Below are 22,833 nucleotides of genomic sequence, written 5' to 3'. Positions count from 1 at the left end.
TAGTAGTAGATGTTTGCTATCTCTTCGCTCTCTGGTTACATCAAGAAATGCATCCAGTGATTCCAACCACCGGTTCCATTCGGGACCCAGACTCTGGTTGCCGGTCTGTGTCACTGGAGGTGGCACTCCAATGCAGGGGCTAGATGTATGTGTTTCTTCTCTCACAAACATGATGGTGGAATGTACTGGTATGACAACGTCACAGGACTGTTCCCTTCTTCCTGTCTTCTTTTGCTGACCCTCCTCGGCCGCTAGTCTTTGTTTGGTCGTTTCCTTTGATTTTGGTAAGATTCGCCGCTCCCGGGTGTCTATTGTATGTTGTCCGCCCCTGGCGCGACTGTCTCGGTATGCTTCAGTGAGTTAAGCTTGGATCTCCTGACGTCAAATGACCACCATTCAGCTGCACCATGTGTGACTCGTGGCTCTGCGAATTCCCACTTTGTTTGGTGTTGCGTGCTAACTGCAGGTAGTCGATGGGGCTGTTGCAACGATACGTGGCAACGTTGACTTCTTCGTCTTGCGTTTCGTTCTAGACTAGTGCAGGTTGTCCAGCGCATTTTCAGTGCATGCATTTTCAGTACATGTTTTCAGTGCATCCTTTGCACTTGCCAGTGTTTGCTGTGTCTATTGGCCCTTTGCTCTTTTCACTTCATGCTGCTTGTGCTCATGCTTATTTATATTCAGATTTACATTCAGTGCGATCTTCGCTTGATTCTGGTACTGTCTTCTTCTGGGTCTTCTGCAATTCTGCCCTCTTCGGGGTCTTCAGCAGTTCTGCCCTCTTCGGGATCTTCTTTAGGACTGCCCTCTTCTGTTTGTGCTGAATGTTGTCTTTATTTATCTCTTGAATTTGCTTATGTTTGTTTGATTACGTTTTTCGCATCTGCTTAGGCTCTTTTCCTCACACTTCTTACCTCAGCCAGTACTTGCTTTCTTACATTACTTGCCTTTGCATGTGCTCGTTTTGTATTTGCCAAGGCTTGTTTGCTTTGCCCTCTTGTCTTTGGTAACGCTTGTTTGTCCTTTCTCTCTTAAGCTTTACTATGCTTGTTTGTTAGTTCACGCTTGCTTTGGCTCGGGCTTTTTTGTTCGTTCTTGGTTGCATTGACTTGTGCTTGTTTACTCTTCAGGCCTTTCCCTTGATCACTGCTTGTTTGCTTAACAATGCCTGACTCCAAAATGGCCGCTCATGCATTTCACAGGGGTGTCCTTCAACATTGCCTGACTCCAAGATGGCCGCCAAACAGAAACTCCCATTCCCCACGAGGTTTGGCTGCATTCATTCTTCTGACTCACTTAGCTTCATTAGGCGCTCACCGGCAGCTACTTCCACGGGCAACAGGGCTTCCTATGCCCTTCCCACGCTCCTTGGCCCTACAACCATCCAGGTAGGCTCTGGGTATTTTCCCGAATTATTCCGTTTTGAGCGTGCCGTTTCTCACGCATCGGGGTGAGCTGGATACTTTCGCGTGCACCGGCGCTCTTTGTCGGGACACTTCCACTCGTCCTGGGCAGCACCGCAGACGCTCCTTGGCTACCAGAGCAGTAGGCAGAGTCGGGGTGGGCACCCGACTTCTCCTCATTCAGCGCGTGCCGACTTGCACGCATCGGGGTTGAGCCGTGATTTGGCGCGAACCAGCGCCCGGCTTTAAAACACCCCGGCGCTCGATGGCGTTTTCTTCCCTTGGGCTCTACGCGACTAGCAGATCGCTGAGCAGGGGCAACTACCACTGGCCTCTTAATCTAGGTGGCGAGCTTACCTCAGACACACGTGTCTCTCCAGCGTGTGTCTTCTTTCACGCTGCGGGGAACAGGGACGCTTCTTTGTGGGTTTCTGTGGGTGTCAAACTCCACCATCCCACCCTCGTCGCCAGCTGTAGTGTCTTGGGCTAAATGATGACAGACACCAACTTCATTAATCAAGAGCTTTATTAACCTGCTCCATACTGGTCCCTGTCCCTACTCTAACTGCCCACTAGCCGGTCCCGGCTCCTCCTGTTCCTGTTTCTAGCCCCGCCCCCCCAAGCACTAGACTGCATTGAACAATGTTACACCTGGGGTCACCTATGTTTAAATGGGACAGTAATTGGGGTAAGTTTGAGCGCAGCCAATAATATATCGTAGAAGAGCAGCACATACGTTCAGGCTTCTATGAAAGGAGACTTTTAGAGAAAGTAGTAAAAGATCACATCACCATGGTTCCGATTCATTGTGCACCGGTTAATTTAGGGCAGAGGTCTTCAAACTTTTTTAGGTTAAGCCCCCGCAGCTGAATTTATTTAGATGTCGGGCCCCCCACCACTTGACAAAAAATTCTGGAACCTGGTATTCTACATAATCGACCGTCATCCGCATTTCCCAGTCCATATCTGGCTAATAATGTTAAACACAGTAAGAGTGTTTAGAAAACTGCAGGTTTGCGAGTTGGTGCGGTGAAATGACAGAGGCTTACTACACAGTCCAAAACTACATTTTTCAAGATAAAATGTGTGCAAATTGTAACGGGTTCTCCACTTAATTCTTGCAAAGCCTCCGCAAAGAAACTTCTGTGGTCAATAAAATGAGTACCATTCAAAGACTATGCTCTCCACTGAGAAGCACTGTAGAGTTACATTTATTTCACCGCATTTTTTATTTCACCGCATTTATTCAGGCCGTACTTGCATGTTTCCAAAGCCTCGTGCTTGTGTCTGACATCGCAGGAACCTCAGGAACAAAGCCTTGTGCTTGTGTTTAGTTTTTCATGCCGTACTTGCATGTTTTCAAAGCCTCGTGCTTGTTTGGCATCGCAGCATCCATGCATCCATCCATCCATCCATCCATCCATCCACCCATCATGCATTCATCCATCATGCATCCATCCATATATTCAACCATTCATCCATCCATCCATCCCCCCCATACACCATCCATCCATACATCCATCATGCACCCATCCATCCATCAGGCATCCATCAATCCATCCATCCCATCACCAATACATCCACCACCAACCTCTTGGCACACAATAATGTAATGCAGAATTATACTTATTTCATGCATAATTATAGTTATTTCACAAAGCCTTGTGCTTGTGTTTTGTTTTTCATGCCGTACTTGCATGTTTCCAAAGCCTCGACCAGAGCAAGAACCTCTTGTGCATTACAATAAGTTGACACTGCAGGAACCTAGCCTCGTGCTTGTGTTTGGCATTTGACACCGAAGTACAATAAGTTACAGCATTACAATAAGTTGACAGTCGCGGTAAGCGTTGTAATCGCATGCGATGTTAACGGCATCGCGCCGTTGTCGCATGCATAGTGAATGCATGCGATTCAAACGATACTGCGATGTAAAAGTCGTGGTATGATGGCACCGCGATCTTTTGACATCGATGTAATGGGTGTTTCCCGTCTTTTAAAGACCTTTTGACATGTTAATGAGGTGTTGATAGTCTTCACCCCTTCTTAGGGCCCCTGCAGCTCCACTCTGCCTCGCCTTGGGAAACAATGAAAGGTGAAATTTTATGGTGCTGGTGGAGTGCGCGCCCCAGCTGAGATGGCGTCGCGCCCCCCCAGGGGGGCACGCCCCACAGTTTGAATAACTCTGATTTAGGGTATTCATTGGAGGTTTATGAGGGAGAGTTATCGCTCTTCATGCTTGTTTTTGTTTATGTGGGTGCGTTGTAGTCATTAATTTGCGTTGCAGTTGCGGGTGGGTTAACTATAAAAAATATGTGACTGATGCATGTGTTTTCTATAAAATTGCAGAAACCCCTGACGAAGGTTAATTAATAACCGAAATGCATTGGGTGCTACATGTTCGTGTTTACTGGGAGAATCTGACATTCCTTAATGTCCACAAATAGGCCTGGATGGGCAATTCTGGGATGCGTAAAGACGCATACGTTTATGGAAATCTCACACCTCTGATGTGATGGATGAATTTGGAAAAACAAATGAGAAATAAAAGGATAAAAATTGGATGACTATTGTTGAAGTGTATTAATGAATACTAAGGAGTATCAGGCTGTGCAACCCGGTTGGAAATCGCAACCCAGCGGATTACCATTTGTTCACCTTTCTCTATAACCTCACAAGAAAGAAAAAGAAAAGCTAAGATAGGAATCACTAGACTACCCTCACCCAAAGAAATAAGACAATAAATATAGCAGGGACTTACCTGACTTTTCCTTTTTGTCAAGGGGGCCGGCAGGCCGGAGCTCCAAATGTCCTAAAGAAAGGAAGAACAAGGAGATTCATTTTGGCATCAATTCACCATTCTAACGGGATCAATAAATAAAGTATACTTATTTCACTTAAAGAAATTGAATCTGGCATTATACTTCACAATCTGTGACAAGTGGTGGAGAAGGCTTGCATAGTCTATCCATTGATATAAAATGGACGCTTTGATTCATCATCTAGTACAAGGACAACACATATTAAAATGTTCCCTAGAACGTCAGATGCCTTCAGCTAAAGCTGATAGGGAAATATTTTGGGATGCCTTGTCGACTCAAACTGAACATCTTAATAACTTGACACAACAACATTTGCAAGTAACCTTCAAACTGGTTAACAATAGGGGACCCAGGACCACTGCTCCTATGCCAACTTTACAGAAGTTATTACCAGGAAAGGATCTTGATGCCTTTTTGTTACATTTTGAAAGGACTGTCAGAGAGAATTGTGGGCTGCTTGAGTGGCTCTTTTATTGACAGGTGATGCACAAGCCACTTATCAAACAGCAAACCTTCAAAGAGAGTCCATATATAAGGAAGTCAAAAAAGGAATTCCGAATATGGGTTGACTAGAAAGAAGAAGAGTATTGTTTGAGATTTAGCGATGAGAGAGGAAAACCAGATAATACACCAAAAACCTTTATTTTAAGTTGAAAACAACACCAGAGAAATGGTTAAAAACTCAAGAACACAGTAAAGAAGAAATTATGGACAAAATATGTCTAGAACCGTTTCTAGAAGCTTTACCACATCATACCCAAAAGTGGTTTCGCCAACATTCGTGACTTACTATTGACCAGGCCGTAGAAATCGCTACCACTTTTTCACGAGGTCAACCTCATTTTCAACAAATGGAAATCGAAAAGTGCAAAAAGACTCCCCTTAAACAGGTGTACAATTATAATGGAAAGAAACCTCAGAGATCTGCTAATGAAGTGACAAGAACATATTCAGCAAAACCAGAGCTTCAGTTCACCTCTGGTCCTCAGTGTTTTGAGTGTGGTGAGTGGGGCAATATAATTTGCTTTTGTAAAAACAAGAAACCAACAGTAACCAGTGGAAGTCAACTATGCTCCGAGTTCCATTTACTTCACTCAAGAGATGGGCCCTTGTTTTTTTGTAAGTCTACAAATTAATCAAAAATAGACAAACCGCTCTGTTGGACTCTGGGTGCATGCAGTCAGTGGTACAGGGCAACAGTACTCTCATCCCAAATTATACCAGGGAAATGTGTTAATATCAGATGTGTACATGGGGATGTAAAGACCTATCCTGTAGCCTAGTTGATGATTTATTTATTTTATAAAGTTTTGTACAGCGTGAACATGACCCAGGAGGGCATCAGAGCGCTTCACAGTTGGGGTAAATAGGATACAAAAAGTGGGAAAAGAGCAATCGTTAGAATTTGGTTCAAGATGAGAGCATGATATCGGCGCGATTCAGAGCATTTAAAAACAAGTCTGGATGGATCCAATAATAGCGAAGAACAGGTAATGTACCTAGTACCAGTAAGATCATTGCATGTCAAAACTATTAATCACTGGATTACACAAATGAAAAAGACAACGATCAGGTAATGAGAGAAAAATATTCCATAAATAACATCCAAAGATGTGCAGTGGCCTGCTCACACTGTTAATCCCAGGAGTACAATCATGTAATGGACAGTGATGGCAACGGAGAAGAGGGCGGTATTGAAGTAGCTGAGCCAAGGACTTTAGGGCACAAACTTCAGCTTTAGGATTTTTCTCACTTCTTTTTTGAAGGAAGCGGTGGATGGGATTCGACGGACTTCCAATGGTAGGGAGCTCCAAATGTTCAGGGCATGCCTGAGAATGCTCTGTTACTTGTTCTCTTTTTATGGCAGATTTGAGGTTTCAGGAGCAGTGAGTTTGCACTTAGAGAGGGTTGGCGACCCCCTGATAATTCTAATTTGTGAGCATTTTAGACGGTGGTTTTGAAGTGTAGTGCTTTGTGAGTCAAGCAAGCGATCTTTAGTTGTATTCTAGCTTCGTAAGGTAGCCAAATTAGGGATTTTAAGGCTGGGGATATGTGATCATTTCTTTTTTGTAGCAGTAATCAATCTGAATGTGGCATTAATGGAAGTGGTAAGTGGAGCCAAGCTTTGTTTGGGGAAAGCACAGAATGTGGAACTACCGTAGACTAGCCGTGGCAATACTAGAGCGTGAACCGCCCATTTGAAGTCTTCCTTTGGGAGGAATGGTTTGCAATTCCTTAGTAGCCTCATCTGGTGTTTAGCACCATTGATTGCATTGCTAATATGATTCTGCATGTTCAGGTGCCTGTCTAGGGTGATTCCTAGATATTTAGCAGACTCGATAATTTGGGGGGAGCAGTTGAAGGCTGAAAGATGGTTAATCCAGATATCAATCTTGGGGGCATGGTTAGAGGGAGCAATGAGAAGGAATTCTATTTTGGAGGAGTTGAGCATGAGGCAGTTTTCAGTGAGCTAGTTCTGGGTGTTTATCAAGATGGAGTTGAGTGAAATAAAGTCTTCTGGGAGAAGTCTTTCAAATAAAGTTGGGTTTCATCCACGTACATGTGAAAGAGAATGTTCGCTGAGTTCAGTGCATTAGCTAAAGGTTCCAAGAATAAATTGAAGAGTATGGGTGAGAGGGCGGACCCTTGAGGAACCCCCATCAAGACTGTAGAAGGCTGAGATAGGGATTGATTCACTTTGACTCTTTGAGATCTGTTGTGGGGAAAGGAAGAGAACCATTGCAAACCCACACCTGATAGACCATCCTGTTTTCTGGCGTGGAAAGTAATTTGCTGTGGTTAGCAGTGTCGAAGGCAAATAGGTCAAGGAGCATTAGGGGCATTTATTTATTTTGGTCTAGCATCTTTAAAATGTCATCCAAGATGTGAGTGAGTGCAGATTCTGTGCTGTGGCCGCTCCGAAAGCCTGATTGATGTTGATCCAACAGTTGGAATTTCTCAATGTGAACAAAGAGTTGAGATTGTACACACTTTTCTAAAAGTTTTGCCAGCTTGGGGATGTTGGATATAGGACAAAAGTTATTCAGATCAGAACTGTCTGCGTTTGTTTTTTTTTAGAATGGGGGATACTTGCGCTGCTTTTAGGCAGCCGGGTATCATGCCTTACAATAGTGAAGCGTTAACAATCTTTGCGCAAATGGGTAGGATGCTAGCCTTAATGGTTGGATGGTTTGAGCGCAAGAAGAGTGTTCTTGGGTCTAGTGCTGGGGGGATGGGCAGCTCTTGGTGGTTAGGTGGAGCAGTGGGTCCAGAATTTGGAAGAAGAGCCCTTTTTAATTCAAGGTCGCTATTGCTGCTTGCCGTTTAATTCAACAAAGAAGGTGGCCAATTAGTTGCAAGTAGGAGTGCCTTCGCCAGGGTCAGGGCGGATGGGCTCTTTGATCGATTATTGATTAACAATTTTGAAGAGTTTCTTGGGGTGATTTATGGCTCAATTAAGCTGAGATCTGAAGAAGTCTGCTTTTGCACTCTTGATTTTCTTTTTGTATGAGCTCCTGACAGCTCTAAGGAGGTTTAGGTGTTTGGTCGATGGTATAAATCTCCAAGATCTTTCTGCTGACCTTAGGTTACAGCATTCAGAGTTTAGGGTGTTGTTGAACCATGGTTTGGGGCTTTTGGAGGAGGCATTTTTTTGTTGTAAAGGGGCGATATAGTCCATGATACTAGAGACAGAAGCATTATAGAAATCAGTGAGGACATGAACATGTTTCATTTCTGAATGAGGAGTCCAGGCCTTTGAACAGAAGGTTGATAGCTCTTCAGTGTTGATATTTCTAAGATTCCTTTTCCATTGCTTCATTTTCTTGGGTTGAATGCCCTTCACGGACACCTTCCTGTTAATAAGGAAGAAGATGCAATAGTGGTCAGACTAGTCGCAAAGGATAATGGAGTCCAGTATGATGGTTGTTCAATTAGAAATGATGAGATCCAGAGTTTCTCCCTTGTTGTGAGTTGGGCTATCACAAAATGGTGTCAGCTCATGATCCAATAGGAAGGATCTAAGACAGTTCACTATGTGATTGTTTGGGTTAGACCAGTGGAGGTTGAAGTCTCCCAAGAAGATATGGGACACTAGAGGGTCGTCGTTGGATGAAATGATTTTTATTAAATGCTCAATGAAGGAAACATTGTCACCAGGGGGGTGGTAGAATGTGTATAATTTACAGACAGGGTGGTTTTTGCTGATAATGTTGAAGCAAAGATATTTGCTGGAGGTTGGAGTGGTAGAATCAGATTGAGAAAGGGATAGCGTATTTCGGTGTATACAGGCTATTCCACCACCCTATTTTAAATCTCGGTCCATACGAATTATGCCATGGCTAGGTGGGACTAGAAGGTCAAGTATAGGTGTGGAGGAGTAGTTTAGCCAAGTTTCTGTGATGATAATGATGCCAAGCTCATTAGTTAGGATAAGATCATAGATGTCGGAGGAGAGTTTACTAGCTGATCTGCAGTTGAGAAGAGCGCATTTTAATTGGTCAGTCGAGTGAGAGGTGGAAGCCGGACGAATATTGATGGTCTGAAGGTTGTCAATATTTATGCCTCTCAGGTTGAGCGATGGTTCTCTGCAAGGGTTAGCTTGGATTTGCCCCATTCGGGACTTGTTAGGTGATTGGGAGTAGGAGAGGAGTAGCTCAGGGTTCTCACTGGACGAGAGATCAGCCTTCATTCGTCTGGGGCAGGAGAAGGCATTCCGGAGGGGTAAAGATTTCCAAGTATATTGAAAGGTGTGCATGGCCAGTGCAGGAGCTGTGCCAGACAGGATGATGGGACAGTTCTCTATATTGCTAAGGGTTCTGAGTAGAGGGAGGTGTTCAATAGTGATGTATTTCAATTCCTGGAGTTCCATCTTGAAAAGGTGCAGGTGGCTAGAGATCTCGTTCAGACGTGCGTCCCAGTCTGATAGTTGAACGTTGGCTTCCCGAGGGGAGGTGGGGTTTTCAGGGATAGCTGAAGGGGCCGGGGTGCCCATGAGATAGTCAGAGGGATCGGGTGAGTCAGAGTGGTCATGTAGATTACCAATTAGTGAGGCAAAAGGATCTGTGTTTGTAAGGCAGGTGATAGGGCTTAAGTGGGGCGGATGGGATGTGGAGGAAGAGAGATAGAGTGGGATGGGTGGAAAGGGTTCCAGGGAAGGTGGGAGGCTGGACACGGATTGGGATAAAGGTAAGTTAGGAAGGATCAGGCAGGGAGGTTCACCGGGGGAGAGATAAAGTGAAGGGGCAAGAGAGGATTCCCCTGCAAAAGTCCCATTATGTAACCATGTGGAGTTTGGAGAAGTGAATGACGCTATAGGTCCAGGATTCAAATGATGCACTGAAATTGAGGACATTGAACAGTTGCTATAATATATCAAACGATAATGGAGTATCGGGAGGAAACTCGTCAGGAAAGTGCCCGCGGCCAGGGGGCATGTCGCAGAGTCCAAAACTCGCTGCGTAGAGTAATTAAGACCTGCACGGACATTGCATCCAGGGTCACGGTGGCAGAAACCCGGATTTCTACGCTGGAAGATGATCTAGTGACTCAAAAATCCACTATAGATGCAATCCAATCCCAGCGGGTTGATATCCAAGGAAAACTTGTCGACATGGAAAACCGGGCACGGAGAAATAACCTGCGAATTCTGAGGGTTCCCGAGGGCATGGAAGGGTCAGACGTTCGTCAGTTTGTGGTCGATTTGTTTACAGAGGCATTCCCTGAGGTCAAGGAATGAGACTGGCATCTAGAGATCCAACGTGCCCATCGCTTCCCTTTCAAACCTAAACAACGCTCTGGTCAAACTGACAACAAACCCTGTGCTATTTTAATTTGTTTACACAATTTCTTAGCCAGAGAAAGGATCTATGATCTAGCCAGGCCTAATAGGCAAAGATTAGGAAAGGGCTGTCAGTTCTTTGTTAGGTCGGACTTTTGTCCAGTCACGTTTGAACGGAGGTGGCATCTCCATAAGCTGATTGCCCCTCTTCAGTCTAAGGGGGCACAGGTCTTTTCGCTTTTTCCATCTAAACTTAAAATTATCTACCAAGGCCAGACTAGATTTTTTGAGTCTGAGATTCAGGCAAAAGCATTCTTGGATTCTTTGTAAATTGACTAAACTGTATGTATTTGCTTGAGTACAATGTAGCGGTTACTTAGGGTGATGCTCTCTTAAGGGATGTATTTTTGCTTTACTTTGATTGCATTGTCCATTATGCTTTCTTTTAACATCTCGGAAGGGCACTTCCCTTATTGTGCTTGTTTGTTTTTGCTAAAATTGGCAGCGACTTTCAGGGGGGGTTCCTCAGTAGTGTGAGAGCTTGCCCCGGGCGGTACCGACGAGACGGTAATGGGTTTATTAATATGATGCGCAAACGCTCGAAAAAGCGGGCTTTCAGTAATTTAGATGGCCTCAGCATTTGCCTATATCCTTGTTAGAATAAGCAGCAGCAAAAAAAGTTCACTATAGTTGGTCCTGAAGAAAGCCACCGATACAGAGAACTGATCATTTGGCTGGAACATGTCGACCATGACTTAACAGTAGTTTTAAATCTATACTACCGTTTTGCATTGCTTTTTAACTCTGTCAGGTAGAGCACGAGAATAAAATTCACGGTTGTGCATCTATCCTAGACAGTTTTAACTCTTACACTTTTTGGATTGATTTTTTCTTTCCCCTTTTCTCCTGTTGCGCTGCACCCTCACTATCCCCAGCAGACTCACATATGGGATTTAGGGCCAGATGTAGGTAAATAGTATTTACCTATTCTAAAATACCGAATTTTACCGATTCGGTATTTTAGAATCGGTAAATGCTATGTAGCAGAAAATTCGGTAAAAATTAATGAATCTGTAAGATTCGGTATTTACCGATTCGGTAATTGCCATTCATTCCTATGGGCCTGGAGGCCCATAGGAATGAATGGCAATTACAGAATCGGTAAATACCGATTCGGTAAAATGAGGGACACATTCAAGGGTGCCAGGGTGCCACTTTGACACCCTATTGCACCCCTGAATCGTGCTTGTGTGCAGATGTGGCACACATATGTATGTCTGCCACATGGCACAGTTGAAAATGCACTGACTTGCATTTTCAAAGGTATTCCTTATTTACCACCAACTTATAGTTGGTGGTAAATAACGAATCCTAAAATGGGAAAAGCACTCATTTGAGTGCTCCCTACATTGCAAATTCGGTAATTTACTGATTCGGTATTTTAAGGAATCAGTAATTTACCGATTCCTTAAAATACAGAATCGGTAAATTACCGAATTTGCAATTTAGGCCACCTACATCCCAAAGGCCCAATACCGGTCGGTAAAGGCTGAAATTCGGTAATTTAGGTCGTTACCAACCGGTATTGGGCCACCTACATCTGGCCCTTAGTATCCATCCGAAAAAAACATCTCTGAGCTCCTTCATAACAGCAAGGAAGTCGTAGCTCCCAGTAGAGACTAGGTTTTCCCTACTGGTAAGGAGGACCCACATGATGAAGCATGTCACCTTCGGGTGAGTGAGGGTTCTAGTCCTTAAGGGATGAATTCCCCTTATTGGTTATTATCGTTTTTATGTTTTGTTTTGTATCTCCGTGATCTCAGTTGTGAGGTATAATAGGCTGGACACTTAGCATAATACCTAAGAGTGCGTTGCCAAGACCCGAGGTGAGTGTATGTGGTTAATTGTAATTATAAAGGGGAGATTTTACCTCGCTGGTCGTTAAACTTTTCCCTTGGACCCTAAATCCACGGTTGTTGTTATAATTCCTAGTTACTTACCTTGGGTAGTTCTTTTTGTCCCCAGCTCCTCTGAGTCTCCGGGTCCAAGTCCCGACTTTGGTCTCCGTTCGCATTCCCCTTTTTAGGTCTCGCCTGGGCAGCGCGTATGCGCTGCTCTAGGAGAGCCTTTAGCCATCGGTCTGCTCTTTTTTCAAGCAAACTCGTGCTTGTGGTGGCATCCACCTTGCGGGAGCGAGCAGTGGCGCGCGTCGTAATTGAAAACATATGGCTCTCACGCCGCCGCTGCTCGCTCCCGCAAGGCAGAGGCCAGCACAAGCAGAGTGCTTCAAATTCCAGCAGGCAGACACAGCACACCTCCCCCACTTGGGATCAGGTTACTGCGGCCGCGTCATTAAACACAGCGCGGGCGTGCTTTTTTTTCCATTCCCCCCTCACCCTCTCTCTTTCGCTCATTCGCACTCACTCTCTCTCTTTTGTTCGCACTCTCTTTCTTTCGCTCGCACTCTCTCTCTCTTCCGGTGTCTACATGTCACTGAACTGCAGCTTCAATACCCAAAGTCCTCAAATGCACCTGGAAGGTCACATGTGGCTGATAGGAGCACAGATTGTAAGGCAAACAGCGTGGAACAGAATATACACAGTAAGCTTTCAAGTTAGAAATGAAAATGTTCCCGCCTCGAATGACGCAAGCTTATTGGGTACAAAATATTGACGTAGGTTTTGTATGTGAGCATAGTAGGGAGCGCTTATACATCACAGTACTTAATGGCACTGTAAGACCACAATAGTAAACACAGGCATGTCAGAAGGTGCTAGACGCAACCTCGCCGGGTCAGAGATCGCAACACCTCGGGGTACGGTCTGTGGGCAGCAAAGCCCATTGTAACGTGCCTATGGGCGCATCTCACTGCTGGACTTAACTCCCCCTCCTTAGAATCAGCAGTCTACGACACAACATACAGTGTAGATTCCAACCCCCTCCGTGTTTAACCTCATGGTCGACGTCACATGTACAGCGAGCATCCTTAACTGAACACTTTACTCCTGTGAAAATGTGATACCAGTGGGTCACTGGGACCATCCCCATGGGAACACCTTTTACTCCTCTTAGCAACAGAGGATTCCACAAAGTTAGTTTGTAATTTCAAATGATTTTCATTTATTCATCAAGGTTCATTGCATATTAGTATGTAGCATATTCAATAAATGTAACTTTCTCCACATTAGTGTACATATGTAGTTCAATCATTCATGAGGCATCATTATTTTTGAAATGTCCAATGCATTTCGGGCTACCAGATGAGCCTAGATCCTAGAAACAGTTCAAAGAATAGAGGGAAGAGACAACACTAAGTATATGCTTCAGAGAGAGAACTTTTGGATGTATAAATTATGTACTCACAGACCTTTCGGACTTAATGAAAGGAGTGAATTTTCTTGCTACCTATAATTTATGTTTTTGAATCACGAAATTGCCCCCTGTGCTTACAGATTGGTATCCCTGTGTATGATTACAATACATTCAGAAAAGAAGTCCACCAGCCTAGCACGATAGCTCACCACACTACTGCTTCTGCCACTAGGATTAGTTTTTCTAGACACCGGTTCAAGCCCCAGGGCCGCCCGTTTCTATTTCCATTCTTTATACCCTTTTTTATCGTCTTTTGAACACATCTTTTCCCTTAATTTCACCACCATTTACTGACAAATACAACAGCTTACAGCGACCACATCACGCCAATTAAAGTGCATGTTTACCGACAGGGAACCCTCTCCCCATAGTCTTTCTTTAACCTGCACTAGACACGTGACCGCGTTCGCGGTTCGAAGTTACAAACCAAATGGCAACATTGTAGCAGATGAGACGCTAAACCACATCAGTAGCAGTCGCGCTTGATTTTTTCGAAAATCCAAGTCATCACACAACAGGTTAGTTTGCCAAAACATACTCTGACGCTCGGTCTACCCATTTCAAACAGCGCTGTGATACTTAACAAGACCCGCGTTTTCCTTTTATTTCAGTGTTACATAACAAACGAGCTTTTTGATCTACCTGAATGCTAAAGGCATGTAAGTTACCGTTTTCATTTCAAGTTACCGTTTTCATTTCACTTTATCTCAGTGAAAACAGCATGCATATACATACAATTGTAACCCAGGATGATTACTTTTCTTGAATGAATTGTTTTATGTTTCTTTCCATAGCGTTATTCCCTGATGAAGGGCTCATCTGGTAGCCCGAAATGCATTGGACATTTCAAAAATAATGATGCCTCATGAATGATTGAACTACATATGTACACTAATGTGGAGAAAGTTACATTTATTGAATATGCTACATACTAATATGCAATGAACCTTGATGAATAAATGAAAATCATTTGAAATTACAAACTAACTTTGTGGAATCCTCTGTTGCTAAGAGGAGTAAAAGGTGTTCCCATGGGGATGGTCCCAGTGACCCACTGGTATCACATTTTCATGTTTTCTCACTGGTGTTGTTAGGGGTATAAACACCACCCAAGGAGAACCCAAACCTGATAAACTAAGATAACAAGCTGTGCATCCATCCGAAATCGCTTTCACTTTACTCCTGTAAAATGTTCAATGCACCACTCACGTCCACCTGGCTCCCAAGTAGGCATGATGGTGCCACTGTACAACAGTTTTTTGCGAATGCTCACAGAATACCTGACAAGAAACACACACAGCACATGGCCTGTCGGAGGGTTATCTAAGCCTATGAAACAAACATTGGCACAATAAAGTTTACCTTCTAGGTTTCCTCATATGTATATACTGTGCATTGATCAGGAAAACAATGCTTATGTAACATTTTTATGTTTGGGTGCCAACTATTGATGATGTTGCCCATAAGCTCTCAATGTTTCAGCATGTGACCTCAATTTTCAGACTTTTTTTTATCTGGTGCCCCACTTACTTTATAGTCACGGGGAGTGTTACCAACCTTCTCCCATGTATTCTCACCCCCCACTTTATGGAACCCCATATTCCATCCATTATAAGGACCTTGTGCTTGCTGTGGGTGGGGCACTTAAAACTATCCCACAGTGCTCTGTGGTGGCATATCCTTGTATAGGCACTCTGAGGTTGATATTGAAGACCAACATATCAAGTGCTGGGTTAACCCGCTCACAACAAGATCTCCAAAAGTAGCAATCTGCAAATAAATAGTAATTTCTACCGCTACTGGCCCTCAGAGTCCCACATGTATTTAAAAAAGGAATTATAGATGTATTTGATATCTTTGTGAGAAGTTCAAGAAGCTCAAAAGCACATAGAAGGATTTCTGCTTGAAAAATAATTATTTGTCCTAAAATTGAATAGCTCTTTAAGGCTGCTAAAGAATATGATGATTCCTGAAATAACATTCATAGATGCAATTCTAAAAGAAGTAAATTAACTCAAAAATAGTTTCGACGCAGAAGAAAATCTGTGATTTTTTTAAATTGCAGTTACTCAAATCTTTTTAGCAATGATCCGCCTGCTAACAGCCAAATTGTAGATAAACGCAAAGCATCAGAAATTGACATTTCACTCCATTATTCGGATGATTGCAGATTTGTTGGGATTAATTGCAATGCATTTTCGTTACTTCTTTGGCATTCAAGTGCTGAACATAATCACAATAGCAGTAAAGTGCAGTGAAATGATGCAGCACTTTCCAGGCCGTGCCAACCCGCCGACTACAGTCTCCATAGGACGTGCAATCAGCATCTGAACGCGGTTAGGTCATCCCTTCATGCACCTGTCTCCTGTCTGGATTGCGGAATGGTCATCAAGGGACTGCACTCTTCCCAGCATTAGGCTGCACCGCCCTCAAGCATGTATGACACACACATGCAACTCCACCCCTGTTTGTTGAAATGCATAGAGCTGAGGATTTTTCAGGTTGCTTGATGGTCATATAAAATGCATGTTCAACAGTTGGCCACTGGATGTTTGGTTAATTTCAAAGCCACAAAGGCGGAACCAAAAGCACAGCATTGGCAGGCTTACAAATACATCACGCCAACACAACACGTTACGTGATGTCATAGGGGTCTGGAGCGTTTCCTGGTCAGATTACACACACAAACGCTCTAACCTCGTGCCAGAAGTTGCAGAAACAAGATTCAGTTCCAGTAAATGTCACCTGTGGTCAATTCGGTTCACTACAGATGGGACGCGGATGCGCATGCCACTTGGATTTGCCTACCCACATGCTAAAATGAAATTAAATCAAAGCTCATCTATCTCAAGAAAGAGTGAAGTACTACAATTCAAAATATAAAAAATCGGTCTGAGACGCACTGAACATTTACCACAAAGTGCACTTTCCACCCTGTGTACATTGAAGTGCATTTTCCAGTTGGTGCCACAATGAATTATTAAGTATAGGGATCTGACGTCAAGCAAATAACCAGACTCTTCAGAGCAGAGAGGTACACAACAGGTTTTAGTGGCAGCCGCTTGACTCGAGCACTTGTGGTGGAAGGGCCATTGACAGTTGATGTTGTTGCACCAAGGATATTGTGCTGGATGACTAAACACTTATAAGGTCACAAAGGGGAGACATTTTGGCTATGCCAATGCTTGTTTCATTTGTCTCCGGGCTTGCGCATGTAGCACATCACCCCTTACCCTAATACCCACGCTTAAAAATTCCTAACTTGTTACCACAGGTGGACAGATGAAACGTGCGTCCCCCTCTATATTTTGGATTATAAATGTACTGGAATTGTGTGGACTTTCCTAGAGGGAACCGACAAATTAGCAAAAACACATGTACATTTTAAGTTGTTTTTTTCATTTTATGGGGATAAAAGTGCTATGCAAGCATGCATTTTTTCCCTGAAAACCAAAAATTATTGTGCTATGATACTATCTCCTCAGCTTTCATGGACAAGCACAGGTAAAAATTTGCGGAGGCAAGGATTAAGCTTCTCATTTCTTTGCTTTTAGTACAGCAGCCAATAAAAACACTTTTGTTTGTAAAACTACAAATCCCATGAGCACCAGATGTCCCGTAACTATAGAGATTACCCCTATATAAGGTCTCACTGAGGTAACCACTTCCTCTTTCTTTGCGTGATTCGTGAACCATTAAGTCCAATTTCCTTGAGACAAACAACTCAATCTTGAACAGTGTCCACGATGAAACAGTCCTTCAGTATTACCAAACATCTTGAAGCCGAACAGGGAAACTTCCAATCTCGGGGAGGAACCCTGCGACTCGAAAAACCAGAGAATGATCGCAGCACTTCATAGAAGGGAAGACACTCTAAGAAAACCATTGAAGAAGGAAAAACACCTTACTTGCCATTTGTATCTGTAACAAAGAGAAACAAAAGTCTGTAATAACGGTAACCCCAGAAAATATCTTAACATTAAATTCGTCAAACAGGGGGGGAAATAATCAAATAGTACAATCTAGATGCAATATTATCGGTATAACTGTAAATTCACCACATATGATTCAGAATAATACATAACTCTGGGTGGGATAATCCTCGGCTCCGTGTCCTTAACAGAATTGAAAATTCTTGTCTCAAATGTTCGCAAATTTTAAATTCTATGTCAGGACCGGAGGCTCCGATTATGCTTGTTCAAAGCTAGGCCACCACTACTGCTGCCAAATCTAAAATAGGTTTATAATAGAAAGACTTAAAGGTGGACTCTGTCGACCAATCAGCTTCGTTAATTACATCCATTAGACTTACTCCCAGAGAAAATTACTTAGAAGCTATTGTCCCTCGAACAGAATGGGCACCAAATCTGGAGACATCAATGCCTGCTTCACTCATGAGCCAACGCACCCAACGAGATAAGGTGGCTGGGGTGACCGGGCGAAAAGGTTTTTGTAAAGCGATAAACAGTTGACCATGTATATTCGAACGAAATTCAGCTGTACTCACCTCATACGCTTTAAGACTTTGAACCACACATCATTTCAGATTATCCGGAAAACCTGGATAAGACACTGATGGGGTATTGCACTAGGTACGTCTGGAGATGATAAAAGTGACCCCTTCGGGGTAAAAAAAGACGTCCTGCCAAATCCAAAGCCCGGATATCAGATACTCTCTTCCAAGAGATCAAGCATAACAACATTCCCAGTTTGACGGAAAGCTGCTTCTGTGACAGGTACTGGTTAGCAGGCCAGTTTTCTAAGAATAGTAGTACAACTGTAACGTCCCATAGGAACAAATACTTTGGACACGGAGGCTTGACCATCCGAATGCCTCTAAGCAATTTGCAAACCAAGGTATGTTCCCCCACTGGTTTGTTATCCAGCTGAACATGCCCAGCCGATATCACGGACCGAAAGTTATTGACTGTTCTGTGCGCGAGGCCAGATGAAGCCAGGGAGCATAAGTAAATCATGACCATGGAGACATTTGCTGTAGTGAGATCAACGTCCCTTTGAGCACAACAGCTACACCATTTGTTCCATGGTGATGAATACCGCTTGTGGGTGTTAGCGGACCATGCCTGTTTAAGGAAGGCATCAGCGTCTCTCGAAAGGCCAGGGATCTCCCATCTATCCCTGAAACTCGCCATGCCAACAGAGGGAGTTGCCCTGCCTCTATCAAGGGGTGAGGATCCTTGTGAGGTTCCAGCAACAGGTTCCATCTCTGTGGAAGGAGAATTGGCGCAGCATGACATTTCTAGGACTACCAGGAATCAAGCTTGTGCCTTCCACAACAGAGTGACTAGAATAAGCTCATCTTGCTGGTGTCTGGCTTGAGCCAGAACTCTGGGTATCATTAGAAATGGCGGAAAGGCATAGCAAAAGACAGGAGGCCAGATCTGAAGCAACACATCTGAGGCAATCACCTCCGGATACGGCGCCAACTGTAAAAATCCGGGAGTTGTTTGTTCAGACATGACGCACACAAATCTAACTAACAAGGACCCCAAACTTGATTCAGGAAATGGAAAACTCGAGGTTGAAGCCTCCAATCGCTGAAATCCCGTAAGTAACGAGAGTGCCAATCTGCCACCCCGTTGTTGCGTCTCACGAGGTACTCCGCTACAACTGATATTCTGTGGCGCAGACAATAATGCCAAAAATCATTGGCGATCTCTGCAAGAATTCGGAACCTGGTTCCTCCCAGCTTATTCACGTATCGGACTGCCGATACGTTGTCCATCTGCAAGAGGATGCAGCAATCCGTCTTCTGGGGGGAGAGACTGCGAATCACAAACAAGCCTGCTAGCAGCTCCAGGCAATTGATGTGTAGGTGAGCTCCTCTTGAGACCACCGGCCCCCTGTCGAAATCGGACTGCAGCGGGCTCCCCAGCCCCAGCGGCTGGCGTCCGATTCGATCACTACCTCGGGACTGGATACGAATATGGCTCTGAAATTAGCAGGGACTGCTGTCTTATACATTTTCACTAGACATGATTAGGAAATGAGTAAACAGATTACGTAAATTAACAGACTAAAGAACAGTATCAGATTAATTTGCGTGTTAATACATGTAATGAGTTGTTCACAACAGAGCTTATATTCAGTTTGTGTTATTTTATTAGTGCCTAACTCGACACACGTACATTTGTGTATTGAAGATCCTTTGTTTGTACAATGTAATGATGTATCATTTAAGAAAAAGAACGTGATGTTATTAATATATGTGCCACCAAGGGAGAATTAGGGCATATCATTTCATAAGAGCATTCTTTATATACTTAATTTGACATACAGGACAAGTTTACATATTTACCAACAATATTTTACCTGACGTTTTTTTTGGGTATTCACTATTTTTCAGCATAGTTACTCAACAAAACACAGTGTATGATAAGTCCTTTGGAACAGGAGTGTAACATGTAATGTTTATAATGTACATTTATGTTTTTGTTATCATTTACAATGTTATTGAACGTATAGGTGTATATGCAGCAATTAATATTCAAATGTACCTAAAGGTAGAGTCCGCATATGATACCTAGATGCTAAGTTGTGTCTAATAATGTATATGTACATTACGTAATGCAAAGTTCATGGCCATTGTTAATTACAAATATTTAAAGATGTATAGCAGCTGAAAACGAATTATTTTATCTACGTAGAAATGAAGTTACATTATATTGGACAAAGCGATTTATCTGCAACATGTAACTGTTCACACAGATCGATTGCGGATGACAAGTGTAGGTCCGTTTGTTCTCCAGATATATATGCTTCTTCGCTGAACGATTATTTACACGCACAGTCCACAAATCAGAGGGGTCAGTCGATATTTACCCCGTAGTAAACATCACGCAACACTACAAGTTCCATAATTCCCACAACAATCTTGTTCGTGGACGTTTTCTTTTTCTATTACCCGCACTTATTTAGTGTTGTATGGTAACCTTCCCCACTACTTAGCCGCAAGACTGGACGTTTGAGCCACTATAGAGTTTTGTGCCAGCTTTCGCATCCTAAAATATCGCCAGCATAGGTAAGCATTGAGATAATAACGTACATCATTAGCTAGTTCATAATATTATTTAAACTTCAAACACACAGAATAGTGTAGATTAAGTTATATTTGTTTCATCTTGATTTACAGCAAGGAGTTCGGTGGTACCAACAGGAGTACGTTCGCGTTTGTTGATAATTGCCCGAATACTTTACACGAGGTACGTGATCATTGGTAAACTAGATTATTTATGCTTTACGTATAATTTAACCACGCAGTTCTTGAATATAATATCGCATACATGTTTATTATGCGATATAAGACCATGCTCATAAGGGACTCATACGTTCAGTGTTATCATTTAGATACAGGCATTTTGATAGAGGAAAGATAGTTTACATAAAGGTTTAGTTTCCAGATTATAGTGAAGAATAATGGCAATTTTTCAACAATAGGTTTAGTAGCAGTATACATTTATCTTCGTTATAGGAACACCACGCATGAAAATTTGTGACTCGGGAGTGTACTTTACTTCAAAGCATAGCAAGGCATCAGCGTTCTTTCCAGGTATTTTTGTATTTGGTATGATAGAGCATGTTTAATTGCATGATAAATTTGAACATGTCGATAAAGACTGTTTGTTTCTTTCTGTTTTCGAATGCATGTATAATTCAACATGATTAGGCACTAGGGAAATATAATAACACTTGTGGTGAATCTTTTATGGTTCGGTACGCATTGTTGGGCAGATAAGGGTCTGCATTTCAAATGTCACAGGATATCCCCCACTGTGTCACAAAAATCTAATTGATGATACAAGTAAGACATCTAAAACCAATTGTACTCATCTTTATAGGATTGCGCCCCTGATGAAGGGACCAGTTCCCGAAAAGCATTGGGCATTGGCTTCTAAAAATGAGGATACAAAACCTGCATGAAGACAAGACTTCTATGCATTTCTTTCTGTAAATAGGCCCATCGATAAAAAAATGTTATACACTATGCAATGAAATAGTGTGAACGTTAATTCATACATAATGATGTGATTTTGTAATATTGTATGTTAATCGAAATGCAATCGGGTATACAGAATGGAATTATGACATACAAATATGATCTATGAAAATTTGAGCATAAATAAAATGCAAATATGTTAAAACTTGAATAGTGTGTAAATATTGTGGAAATAATTGGCTTTCTTAGGGAACAGTGCGCATTACTTGCAGACTTCTTCTGCATCCCTTACTTCTAGTCAGTATCGGTGTCAGCCAATACACCAATGTATTGCAGCTCCCCAACTAGATTAATGTAGTAATTGTAGATTAGTTTTCCTTAACATTTAAGGTGTGCACCTCTATCATTTAGTATAGTAATCTGCCATTCCATGACTCCATGGGGTCTAACCAACACAACATTTCCAACCTCACTTCCTCGGAAGGAGGCATCTGTTCTGCATATCCGAGACCTTTGTGGAGATGTTGAATCTTAAGCGTTGCAGTGCGCAGGAGTGCAGGGGTCCTGGGAAAATAGCTTGGATCGAAGAGGCTAGCAGACTCACCACCCGGGCTATCGACCTCAAGAATACAATCTGCCTGTTCACAATCAACCTCAAGTCCTTCTTGATTGCTCTGTTCTATTGCGCTGGAAGGAGAAGCTGGCAGCGCCGAGAATCGACCTGAATACCCAGAAATTCTATAGATTGTGTGGGGGACAGGATGGACTTCCGAGGGTTCACCACGAAACCCAGGCTCTGAAGCAAATCGATGGCCCACTCCAGGTGCATGGTCACCAGTTGGGGCAGCGAGCCATGATAATGATGTTGTCTAGGTAGACGATCAAGGGAACCCTGCGGACTCTAAACGACTCCATTACCGAACGAAGGAGTTTCATGAAGCACCAAGGTGCTGACGAAAGTCCGAAGGGAAGGACCTTGTACTCGTAGCAGGTGCCTTGCCAGAGAAACTGAAGAAAACGTCGGTGTGGGAAGTTAATGGAAACGGATAGGTAGCTGGACCATTCAATCCCCTTCTTGCAAAAGGTCTCGCAAAAGATGGATGCCTTTCATCTTGAAGTGACAGTAGATTATCCATCCGTTGAACTCTTTTAAATTTAGGACTAACCTGGACCAGCTCCCTTTTTTATTGACCAGGAAAACATTGCTGATAAAACCCCGAGGGTGGGGATGAGTGGCAACGATAGCTCCTTTCTTCAGGAGAGATTGTATTTTGTCTGTGATAAAACTGTGTTGTTGATGGGAAAAATGTATGGGAGGGGGGGGGAGAATTCTGAGCGGGAATATCGTACAGTTCCAGTTTGTACCCCTGGGCCGTCTCCAAGATCCAAGCATCTTGCAAGATCGTTTGCCAGACCTGTAGGAAAAAGTGGATCCGTCCTCCCAATACCCCTTCCGAACACAAGATGAGTCTCACCTGTAATTCCGGTGTCCTGGTGGCTGCC

This window comes from Lissotriton vulgaris, chromosome 12 (assembly GCF_964263255.1).
Source record: "Lissotriton vulgaris chromosome 12, aLisVul1.2, whole genome shotgun sequence".
NCBI classification, from domain to species: Eukaryota; Metazoa; Chordata; class Amphibia; order Caudata; family Salamandridae; genus Lissotriton; species Lissotriton vulgaris.
Note: the sequence above shows the minus strand (reverse complement) of the source record.